Below are 13,446 nucleotides of genomic sequence, written 5' to 3'. Positions count from 1 at the left end.
AGGTAATCTGTCGAATTAATCTGTAATGTAAAATGTAAAATGTCTATCCCTTGGTGTGTTTCATAAATAGGTAATATACAAAGATCTTTCTTGTAGTACAGTATCATCCCATGGATAGTGTTGTATGTATGAAATTTATCAAATATAATATGATTATATTGTTCTACCATAAAATCATTGACAGTTGACTTCCTTGTCGTGTTGATTTCAGTTAAGCAAATAATGTCTGCTTGCATTATGTTACTATTGGCTATCATTGATGTGAAATGCTTCTGAAGTGATCGTATATTGTGTGTTATAATATTGAAATGTGCTGTGTATGTCTCTAATTGTGGTATAGTTATTTCAAGTAGCATTTCGGTCCTTAATCTTTCCATTTCCTCATGAACTTTTGGGTGTATTATAATTTTACTTTCATCAAAATTTCGAACATATATGTTCTGTATACATTTAGCTCTGCTTATGGCAACATAATGTAAATGATGAATTTTGGATTTATTGAAGTGTATATAAAGTGGTTCTATAGTGTCCCCTTGTGTGCGATGTATAGTTCATGCTGATGCTTGTCGTAAAGGAAATTGTTTGCGTATGACAGTGATACATTTCTTGGTGTATTGGAAATGTCTAGCTATAGCATGTATTGGTGTCCATGACTTTTCTATTTGGCCATGATATAAATGCTTATATTCTTGCCTTGCTTTTTGACCCACAGTAATATTGTCAAATGATACCCAAACTATAAAAGGTGTGTTGTTAATAATGTCAACAAATTGTACTATACCAGTTGCGCCATTAGTTAAACCATCATTTACATCCACATTGCAAGTTAAATCATAACGGAGCTGTAAAGCAATGTGTAATGTATGTGCAAGTCCCATAGTTTTCGTTGGATCCTTAGGCAATTGGTTAAGTATAGTTTTTTTAACATTTTCTGATACATCAGAACTCACAGTATCGTTAGCTACAGTAATATACACTGGATATTCCTTGCTATGTTTATCCAAAACAAGTCTGTTAATTTAATTTACCTCAACATTAGTAGACATAATATATGGTATTGTTTCTAATAGACTCTCATCAGGTTGCATTTCTCTTTGCTTAATTAGTAGAATATCTTCTTTAGTATGCTTTCCTTCTCTTAATCTGTTTAGTAGTTCTGCAAATTGGAGATCTTCTTTTTGACGCATAATCTTAGTCAATTCAAATAGTTTAAAATGTTCTTTCCATAAGTTCATACTTAAAGGACCATACAAATTATTAGAGTCCTGAAAAATGTATCTGTCACAAACAGGTTTCAATTGGTAAAAGTCACCAATAGCTATAATAGAAATTCCTCCAAACGGTTCATTTGAACATTTTATTTCTTGTAGTCTGTTATGTATAAAATTGAACATATTTTGACCCACCATAGAAATTTCATCTATAATGAGAACTTTAACATGCAGCATTTTCATTTGCAGAGAAGTTCTATTTTCATGAGTTAGTGGTTTATAATTTAAACTTTGTGAGACAGGTATTTTAAAAGTACTATGCAATGTTTGTCCATGAATAATATGTGCTGCTTTGCCTGTTGGAGCAGTAAGTAGGACATGTATATTATCTGGATTTTCACCTGCCTTTGTATTATAGTAGCGTAGTAATGTTTGATGTAGTGCAGTTATTAGAAAGCTTTTACCAACACCAGCCCCTCCAGTGCAAAAAGTATAGCATGGAGTACTTGTAGTTTTTAACAAATACAAGTGATGGTAAACAAAATGTAGTCGTTGACTAGTTAAGTTGTGCATTATATTTAGGTATTTATCATCAGGTAGAATGGAGTTAGTTAAGCTTTGTTCTTCAGTTATTGTTCTAATTCCTAAATCTAATGACACGTCATATATATGATAAATTTCTTTATTGTTCCCTTCATCACATACATTGGCTGTTTGTATTAATAGAGGTGATAGAGGAGGGGATATAATATTTTCATTACACTCTTCATTGGTAATGTTCCTAACATCCCCGTGATTATGGTTATATATTTTAACTTGTGAATCAACAACATTTCTAACTTGTAGATATCTTTGGTAGTAAGTCTCATTGTTTAGGATAATTTTATGTTCTTCTCTCCATGGATAGTGCAACATTAATAGTTCTCTATAATATTCTTCAGGCTCCTTGTCTTTGTTAAATCTGCAATAGCGTATAATTTTCCTTCGTCTCCGCTTCCTTAAACAATACTTGCTATTTATATTCTGCATTCCTACATCCTCTTCAGTACATTCTATTTCAATTTCTTCCTCATCTGAGCTGAAAAAGTTCGTTTCAGCAAGTAAATCTTCAGAATCATTTATTTCTCTGGTATACTTTTTTGGATGGCAGAGTTAAAGTTTGAAGCATAATCAGCTAAAGTACACATTTCTAATTTTGTGGGCCTCTTGCAGTACTTCGCAATAATATGTTCACATTGAATATCAGTTGAATTTTCTGGCAACAAATTAATACTTGCCATATCGCGCATTAAATAAGTTCTTTTTTCTGGACGGCTAGTATTAATAAAAACAAATCCCCGCAAACTTTTGCGTAATGGGATCTGGAGAATGAGATATGCTGCTTCTTGAGCACTTATTTCTGTGCAGTTGAGAAATTTGTTTGCTATGTGTTTAAGTTGGTCTTTGACATTACTATTGTTTTTCACTTCTTTAGCAGCTTGTGCAATAAGTTTGCTAATTCCTCTTTGCGATTTGCTGATATATGAAATAATATAGACCGCACAAGCATAAGCATCTAGTATAAACTGCAAGTCTATGTTTGCTCGCCAAGCTTTCAAAATTGTACTATTGTAGTTATTAATAAAGCATTCATCTGGTGTTCTTTTCAAAAATATGGTAGTCCTTTCTAAACTAGTTTGTATAGAAGTTATATATTCTTCATTATCCATCTTAATAACACCTAAAAAATCATCAAAAGAAAGTGTGCAAAAAGTTGCAGTATTCATTGCTTCATGGATACGTTTAATATTATCTTTCCATTGCCTATCTGTACCTTCAAGTGTCAATGGCTCTAATATGAGAGTATTTGACATAGGATATTTGGGGTATTGATATTTACATGTTCTTTTATCTTTTCTACGGCAATTTTTAGTGTGGCCATGCCTTTGTAAATTTATTAAAGGCTGTAAAATAGTGTCATCTGACTTATTACATTGAATATATTGCTCAATAAAAGCATTGACATTCTCCAATGGTGACACACCATAGACGGGTGCATTTTTAATCCAAAGTAATGCATGGATATGTGGAGAACCTCTCTGTTGGAATTCGACTCTGTAAAAGTAGTCAACTATTTCACCAATTGGATTTGTCCCGTTCATCAAAACACAATTAAACAATTGCCTGCCTTGATAGTCAAACTGTCTAGCACATGTAATAGGATCTTCTTGTATTAATCGACATTTAGTTTCCCAAGACATGTTATTGAATTCCTCTTCTGTGCATTCATTTAAGTTTTTAACTCTCAATAATATATTGATTAAATGGTGCCATTTTGTTTCTGCAGCAGATAAAGTTAAAAAAAATGTTGGGATTCCAAGTTGTCTTATCATCGCAAATAGATCTCGTTTACAACTTTCCCAATATGGAGGTGAACTCCGTATAGTTTTCAAAACTTTATAACCTTCATTAAACTGGAACAAATTTTCTAGATTATATTTAATGTCTTTAGCAGTAATATTTTTACATCTGTATATTTTTTCCGTATAGAAATATTAATTTTTCCTTGAATTTGCTTAATATGTAATTTTTTAAGTTTAAAGTAAACATTAGACATATTTTTTGCTACTCTTCTATCATGACTTCTTAATTCCCATTGACAAATTGTACTATAATGTACCGGTATATGTCTTTCTTTATTGGTTGGCCTTCGTTCACCACAAAAAATGGTAGGAAAAGCCAAAAAATCAGAATCTCTATCTTCATATAAACCTCTTGGTGTATTATATTCAGCTGGAGCTAAACTTAATACATTGACACTATTACTGGTAATTGTTTCATTATTTAACATAGTATCTAAATTGCCTGCTTCCATGTTGTCAGATGTATCTGAAGAATAGCTTGTCTCAGAATTATCAGTTACATTGTACATTTCTGGAGGTATATACTCCCATTCGGGGTTAATAGTCACACCATATTCATTAAACATGACACTATTCGTTGCTAGCCATGTAGCTGCCTTTTTAACGGTGTTTGGTCGAATATTTTCATAATGCGTGTGCGATTTATACATTAATTTTCTTTTTAATTTGACTGGGATGGTCATTGCATCATTCATTTGCCTTGGTAAAATGGTAACAGTTGTCATTACATCTGCAGGTACATTAACTACAGCACCTGATAATGATTTTTGAAATCCACGTGGTAAACTACGAATTTGTAAAAAAGGTATCCGAGGAGAAACTAATCTTTCTTCTAAATCGTATAATTCTAATTCAATTGGTACTTTTGGAAATGCCATGCCATTTAGAACGGAACATGGTGGTATTTTATCTTTTTTGATGTAAGCATAGCAAGTCATACAAATTAAATTTGTTTTCTTGCTACTAATGTCACACCTTTTAAACATTTCATTTTCACAAATGGTGCGAGTATTTTTAATTGTTTGTTTATGCCACAACTGGTTGCAAATAGTACAAACATACTCTTGCCCATGCAAGATTTCACGATGGAGTTTATTAATAATTAAATGGATTTGTTTATTTGCTTTCCGTTTTTGTACCAGCGTTAATTTTACAGTTGGTCTGTTTGTTTCAACGCCTTTATTTGCAATGGCTCCTAGTGCAACATTTGTATTTTTCATTTTTTTCACACTAGGTTCTGAAGTGCTAAAGTTATCTACGTTTATTTGTAAGTTTATATTTGGCCCCATATTAGAAGTACTTGTTCCTGGCAAATGACTTTCCTTACTAGTATAGCTATTAGTCCCCTTACTTTGCGTCTGTAAAGTGTCTGAAGAAACAAAAGTATCTTTATTTCCTTTGCGTTTTAGTACAATAGGCAAAATTACAGTTGATTTTTCCCCTACAACACCTTCGTTGCCAACATTGTCAAGAGTTCCTAGTGCAGCAGTAGTATTTCTCTTTTTTTGCACACTATGTTCGGAAAGGCTAAAGTTGGCTGAGTGTATTTGAGACTGTTTATTTGTCCCAAAAATGGAAATACTTGTCTCTGCCAAAAGATTTTTCTTACTAGTATTGCTATTAGTCCCCTTACTTTGAAGAGCTAAAGCGTACGAAGTAACAGAACTCGCTTCTGAAATAGAATTGACAGTTCCTTGAGTAGTATGTACAAAGATTTTAGTAACTGGAGTTAAATGACTATTTTTCATGTGCACTGTAAGTGCTCTTTGGAATGTTTTTTTTAAGATTATTTTTATATCTATTGGTGTTAATTCAAATGGTATGCAACTCTGAGAGGCATTTGCTAATTTTTTTGCAAGATTTACAACATATTCCAAAAGTCCTTCAAAAGAATTTATTTCTAACGTTATACATGTTCCATTTGAATGAGGCATGCCTTCATTGTCCCTGCTATGTGAATCGAAAACATAGTATTTTTGCATATGTCTAAATATTGAAATAACATATACACTCATACAAAGTAGTACCCCACAGTACTTTGAAACACCTAAATGTAATGCCGTGCTAATATCTGGATAGTTGTGATCAAAAGATTTTAGGACATTACCATAGTAAGGGTTGCGGAGCGTAAGTGAATAAACCATATTATTGTGCTCTATATATTTAGGCAAATCATCTGGATGCATAAGTGTTTCTTTGTTAATAGAATGCATTTGTAGATATAAAGCATCTCCAAGGTCCATTATATAATTTAGATCGGTGGACTTCCATGTATTTACTGGTTTGGATACATGGTGCAAAATAGCAAAGGTACTATTTGGTAAGCATTGCTTGCCTTTTGATTTACAATTAAATATTGTATTACCTTGATGGTAACTGGCTTTTAAGCATCTATGCATTGTTTTAGTCTCCCTATACTTTATTACTCTAAAGTATATTAACTTAAGTAAGCCAAATAAATAATTCTTACTTTTATTTAGAAACAATAATATTAGTTACCTTGCTTTGTGGTCGATTGAACCTCACTAGATTGATCTGAAATGAGAGTAACATTAATTGTTAGAATATGCTTTAAATTAAGGAACACTTTAAATCCTAAAACAAAACAGGGAATGCAATAGTAGTTTCGAATTGTTGGATACTTATGTCTCAGAGTGTGACAGAGGTCATGATAATATATTGCATGTGTGTGTCTGTTTGTATTTTTAGAATCAACTTAGTATTGAGAAATTGTGTGATGTGTACAGTGTATGCTTGTTGCCCTGCATAATAAGTAGAGTGCGTGAAGTAGAGAGAGAATTAATGAAGTGAGAAATATCCAAATCATTTTGGCTAGAATGAGAGTAAGAGAAGCCTGAGAAGTATGAAGCGAAAGATTGTAAGCATGAAAGTGTCAAAGCCTGTTAAAGTAAGTTGCCATTTATTTTAAAGCATTTTTCTACAGGCATCATTCAAAAAAAAAATGGTGAGGAGGGATAGTGAGCGGGGAAGTGGATGATATTTTGCATGCGAGAGAGATGAGCAATGAGAAAGTCAATCTGCCAACTATTGTTTTATTATGAAGTTGTTACAATTAGCTGTGTGAATAAAAAGTCTGAATGAAGGGTGTGCTACTTAAGAACACTTTGAACTTGAGGAAGTCTATAGTATGAAAGCCGGCTGTTATAAATAAATGTGTGCCCAGGCCAAACTATTATTGACAACTTGCAAAGTGGTGTGAAGTGTATGTTTTAAATAAATGAGGGAAGAGCGTAGTCGAAAATATAGGCTGGCCATGTAATATACATATGGGCTTAAAATACAGGTTTGCCATGTTTGTAGTGTAAGTTTGCAGAAACTAATGTAAGCATTTCAAACTACCAATAGTACAGCATGTAATCTATTGCGTAAAAGAACGTGTTCCTTCCCAAGAGAGTCTGTGAGTTGTTGTGCGTGTTGCAGTGAGGAGCTAAAAGTAGAGGGTGTGGTGTACGAACGTGTCCATGAATGATAGACAAGCTATGGTGTGCGTGTTTCCGTGCGAGACACTTGTAATGTGGGGGGGGGGTGAGAGAGAGTGTGTGTGTGCTGCTTGTGTTTGTGCGTATTTCCGCGAGTGTAAGGCAGAAAGGTGCAGATGAATGAATGAGACAGAAGCTAAGGAAGGGAGGATATGCTTGCAAGCTGCACTTCTAAATGTTGTCAAGATATGCGTGTTCACATGCGTGATTGGAAAAGAGATTGAGTCTATGTTCTGTTTGTGCATGTTGTGCGTGTTGGGCTGCGTGAAACGCGTTAATGAAATGTTGCAAAGTGGTGTTAACTGTATGTTTATAAAAATAATGGAAGAGCGTAGTAGGAAAGATGAGCTGGGCATGCATGGTACAAATGGCCTTAAAAAGTACGGAAATATTAGCCGTAAATGTACAAGATAAATAGTTATTACGATGTGGCGAAGTGGTGTGAGCTGCCTGTCCAAAATCATTGAGCATTTATTTTGGAAAGAAAGTGTATGACATCTATTTATGAAAGAAAGTGTATGACGATTAGGTGTTGAGATCTAGTGTACATGTTCTGTGATGTGTAGCGAGAAGGAGTCTATAGTACCGAACACAAAAATGCATTCCTCCAAAATCGTCTCGACAATACAGTTAATTCTATGATAACATTAACATCACCATGTAGTTACAGAAAAAAGTTTAAGCATTTCAAACTAGCAATAGCCCAGCATGTAATATATTGCGTAAAAGAAAGTCTTCCTTTCCAAGAAAGTGTGTGGGCTGTTTGTCGTGCGTGTTGCAGTGCGGAACTAAAAGTAGAGGGTGGGGTGGCCGATCGTGTCCATGAATGAGAGACAAGCTATGTTGTGCGTGTTTCCGTGTGAGACACTTGTATTGTGTATGGGGGGGTGGGGGGTGTGAGAGAGAGAGTGTGTGTGTGCTGGTTGTGTTTGTGCGTATTTCCACGAGTGTAAGGCAGAACGGTGCCGATGAATGAATGAGACAGAAGCTAAGACAGGGAGGGTATGCTTGCAAGCTGCACTTCTAAATGTTGTCAAGGTATGCGTGTTCACATGCGTGAATGGAAAAGAGATTGAGTCTATGTTCTGTTTGTGCATGTTGTGCGTGTTGGCGTGCGTGAAAAGCGTTAATGAAATGTTGCAAAGTGGTGTGGAAGAGCGTAGTAGGAAAGATGAGCTGGGCATGCATGGTACAAATGGCCTTAAAAAGTCCGGAAATATTAGCCGTAAATGTACAAGATAAATATTTAGTAAGATGTGGCGAAGTGGTGTGAGCTGGCTGTCCAAAATCATTGAGCATTTATTTAGGAAAGAAAGTGTATGACATCTATTTAGAATAAAAAGTGTATGACTATTAGGTGTTGAGATCTAGTGTACATGTTCTGTGATGTGTAGCGAGAAGGAGTCTATAGTACCGAACACAAAAATGCATTCCTCCAAAAGCGTCTCCACAATACAGTTAATTCGATGTTAACATTAACATCACCATGTAGTTAACGAAATAAATGTAAGCATTTGGAACTAGCAATAGCCCAGCATGTTATATATTGCGTTAAAGAATGTGTTCCTTTCCATGAAAGTCTGTGGGCTGGTTGTCGTGCGTGTTGCAGTGCGGAACTAAAAGTAGAGGGTGGGGTGGCCGATCGTGTCCATGAATGAGAGACAAGCTATGGTGTGCGTGTTTCCGTGCGAGACACTTGTATTGTATATGGGGGGGGGGGTGTGAGAGAGAGAGAGTGTGTGTGTGCTGCTTGTGTTTGTGCGTACTTCCGCGAGTGTAAGGCAGAAAGGTGCAGATGAATGAATGAGACAGAAGCTAAGACAGGGAGGGTATGCTTGCAAGCTGCACTTAAAAATGTTGTCAAGGTATGCGTGTTCACATGCGTGAATGGAAAAGAGATTGAGTCTGTGGCCCGTTTGTGCATGTTGTGCGTGTTGGCGTGCGTGAAACGCGTTAATGAAATGTTGCAAAGTGTTGTGAACTGTATGTTTATAAAAAGGATGGAAGGGCGTACTAGGAAAGATGAGCTGGGCATGCATGGTACAAATGGCCTTAAAAAGGTCCGGTAATATTAGCCACTAATGTACAAGATAAATAGTTAGTAAGATGTGGCGAAGTGGTGTGAGCTGCCTGTCCAAAAAGATTTCGCAGCTATTTAGGAAAGAAAATGTATGACAATTAGGTGTTGAGATCTATTGTACATGTTCTTTGATGTGTATCGAGAAGGAGTCTATAGTACCCAAGACCCAAAAAATGCATTCCTCCTAAAGCGTTTCCGGAATACAGTTAATTCGATGAGAACATTAACCTCCCAATGTACTGAACGAAAAAAATGTAGGCTTTTCAAACTACCAATATCCCAGCATGTAATATATTGCGTAAAAGAACGTGTTGCTTTCCAAGATAGTGTGTGAGCTGTTTGTCGTGCGTGTTGCAGTGCGGAACTAAAAGTAGAGGGTGGGGTGTACGAACGTGTCTATGAATGAGAGACGAGCTATGGTGTGCGTGTTTCCGTGCGAGACACTTGTATTTAGGGGTTGGTTGGGGGGGGGGGTGAAAGACAGAGTGTGTGTGTGCTGCTTGTGTTTGTGCGTATTTCGGCGAGTGTAAGGCAGAAAGGTGCAGATGAATGAATGAGACAGAAGCTAAGAGAGGGAGGGTATGCTTGCAAGCTGCACTTCTAAATGTTGTCAAGGTATGCGTCTTAACATGCGTGAATGGGAAAGAAATTGAGTCTGTGGCTTGTTTGGGCATGTTGTGCGTGTTGGCGTGCATGAAACGCGTTAATGAAATGTTGCAAAGTGTTGTGAACTGTATGTGAATAAAATGTATGGAAGGGAGTAGTAGGAAAGATGAGCTTGGCATGCATGGTCCAAATGGCCTTAAAAAGGTCCGGTAATATTAGCCGCTAATGTACAAGATAAATCGTTAGTAAGATGTGGCGAAGTGGTGTGAGCTGCCTGCCCAAAATGATTGAGGAGCTATTTCGGAAAGAAAGTGTATGCCAATTAGGTGTTGAGATGTAGTGTACATTTTCTGTGATGTGTAGCACACAGCCTGCGAGAAAAAGTATATAGTACCCAACACAAAAATACTTCCCTCCAAAAGCGTTTCTGGAATACAGTTAATTCTATGACAACATTAACATCCCCATGTACTTACCTAAAATTAATATTTTTTCACACAATCACAACTGTGACAGAATGACTTTAAAACAGTCTCTTGTATCTGTAAAAGAAAAAGAGTAATGTATTATCATGTATTACCTTAGTTTTTGATGCTAAGTCCAGTACGAGCGATAGAATTTGTTTGACGTCAAGAAAACTATATATCTTTACATAATTCCGGAGCTGTGAATGGAGTTATAGGAAGCATAAAAAGGACGGGAAGAGAAAATAAGAGAGTAATAATTATAAAAAGTTTCAGAAACACAGCCTAAAATACATGTTAAGAGAGTGCAGTGAAAGCTACCGAAAAGTGTAGCAGAAAAGAAATGTGTTTAGAAAGTGGAGAGATAAAGTGAAGAATGTGTAGAAATAGCAATGTTGAAGATGATATGAGAAAGAGATATACAAATGTCGAGACGAATAAGTCAGTATAAAAGTAAAATAAAATGCAAGTATTGTATAAAAAAAAACACAAATGCACTTACATGATCTAATGGAAGCGTAGTGTCTTTGAATATGTAGTCCTCGGAGCAAATACAGCGTCGTTCCGTTGGGGACTGTAGTGTGTCAACAGACGAAAAAGGCTATGGCTCCCAATGACCCTTTCGTGATCTTAAATAGGCTGAAGTGTCAAATGTAGCCGGCAAGGTGTTTGGAAGTGCACAAAGGATGAAAGGGTAAATACCATCCCCTTGCCCCCAGGAGATGTCTCCTACGAGAATGTGTCTAACTTGCAAGTGTGAAAATGTGAATGTGTATGTAGATGTCGTTTCGGTAGTGGCGCCTGTACCGACTTCACAGCCTACAAACTATGACGCAACAACGAAACGAGCAACAACAAAAAAAAAATGTATCATATTGCAATATTACGATGTAGCTTTTTTACAATAATAAATAAGGCAAATAAGGGTGACAAAGCAACGTACGGCTACATGTAATGTAAAAATATATCAGCCTTAAAGTCCTAATTAGGAGTTTTTAAAAAAGTATAATAAAGGAGCACGTGCAACCCTCTAAGTTTAAAAAAAGATATTGTTACTTTTTAATGTATCGATGAGTTCTGTGTGATACAAAACGATGTATAGTGTTAGTGTTTGTGCATGTGCTAATGAAAAATACAGAAGGATGTTATTGTGTGTAGATCATTAATTCAAAATGCATTAGTGCTAAGTTTAGGAATTGTGTGCCCAGTGTGTTAGCAAAAAGAAGGAGCAGCGTAGTATGAACGATAGGCTGTGCAGACCTGGTCTTTGGCAGTTTCGTATGTAAATAGCAGGTAAAATAGTTCAAGAGATGTGGCAAAGTGGTGTGAGCTGGCTGCGTAAAATGAGTGAGCGGCAGAGTAGGATCACGAGTTTGTACATGCATGTGACTAATGTGTGTAGAAAGAAGGTGTCGCTGTATTTCGATGTTTGTCAAAGTTTTGTATTTGTTGCAACTTATGTACGCAGTACCACTGAGGCCTTGGTGCAGTGTGGCTGACTGCTGTATGCAGTGTGAGTTAGGGCAGTGTGCACTGAGTGTGTGCATTCTGCACTGTGTGTGTTGAATGTCGTAATGTTTGCACGATTATAGTTGCCCAAAAAATGTTGAAAAAAAAAGTGCCTTCATGTTTAAGCACCACTCACAAGACTATTATCCAAAAATAAAAGTGAATAGCATAATAGTTGAACTATTTGGTAGGGTAACACTTTTTAGTGAATTCCAATATGTGTATACGTATTGTCAAGTATGTCAAAGTTTTGTATTTGTTGTCCAAAATGTTTAATGTAGATGCAACATAGTTTTAGAGATGTGGCAAAGTGGTGTGATGTGTGTGTCCCTTAGGAGGGAGCATCTGAATAGGCTCAAGATACTGCTATTTTGTAGGGGCATACTGAATGTGGTATTGTAATTTTGTAACGTAAAAAGTCTATGCCGTATCTAATTAGTGTAGTGTGTGAATGGCTTAAGCAGCCACTTACGGATGTTGCTATGCGTGGTTGGTGTGTAAGTTTGCACTTTCAAACTGCAAAAATAAAGAAAATACCATTGTACGAGCATGTAATCTAATGTGTAAAAAAAAGTCGTGCTTGACACATACTTTCGAAAGTTGCTTCCCTTGTTGTATAGTTTTCAGGGCGAAGGCGACGTTAGGTTTCTTTGGTTTACATTTGCATTTCCGAGCGGATGGTCGACAACAGATTACAATCTTTACGACTGTGATGAAAGCAATTCAGCCTCCTGGGGTGGTTAGGCCCCAGACGTCTTGCTCTCGGCCCCTCCCCACCTTACAGAGGGGAAAAAGAAGACAGCCATGTCGTGCATAATTGTGAAAAGACTTTAGAAAATGTTGGTTGTTTTGGTCCGTATTTCCGCGAGGGAAAGGCAGAAATGTCCAGATGAATGAATGATAGTGAATATAAGGCAGGGAACAGACTTGGATGACGAGTTTGTACATGCATGTGACTAATGTGTGTATAAATGTAGTGTCTGTGAATTGTGATGTTTGTAAAAGTTTTGTATTGTTGCAAACAATGCTTAATGTACATGCAACATAGAGGCTTTGGTGCAGTGTAACTGAGTGCTAGGTGCACTGTGAGTGAGAGCTGTGTGTAGTGTAAGTGAGGGATGTATGCAGTACAAGTGAGGCCTTCATGCAGTGTGACTGAGTGCTGTGTGCACTGCGAGTTTGGTCATATCTGCCTCCTAGGATTCCAATAATAACATGGAGTCTGCTTGATATGTAGCAAATGCACCACTAAGTATTGGATGTGCCCCAACAATAACACATACCTTATGGAGGCAGAAGTTACACTAAATTGTTCTGGCAGAAGAATTTCTGTCACATAAAAGTTTACCATTCTGATGCGTGTTGCGATGCGTGAATGGAACAGAGAGATGTTTTGTACGCCTCAATGTTGTGAAGCTACTAGGCTGTTTGTGTGAAGCTACTGGGCTGTTTGTGCGTATTCGTGTGCGTGTTGCGATGCATGAATGGCACAGAGAGATGTTTTGCACGCCTCAATGTGTACGTGTTTCAGCAAGTGAAAGACAGAGTGTTACTGTTTAAGAAAGAGCCGAGGTTATAATAAATTGTTTTGTTCCTACGAGCAAGGTATTTATTCTTCACACCTTCACCTCATTACTCACACCTTGTCCTTTACACACATACACATAGTTCACT

The sequence above is a fragment of the Lissotriton helveticus genome, chromosome 5_1 (assembly GCF_964261635.1).
Source record: "Lissotriton helveticus chromosome 5_1, aLisHel1.1, whole genome shotgun sequence".
NCBI classification, from domain to species: domain Eukaryota; kingdom Metazoa; phylum Chordata; class Amphibia; order Caudata; family Salamandridae; genus Lissotriton; species Lissotriton helveticus.
Note: the sequence above shows the minus strand (reverse complement) of the source record.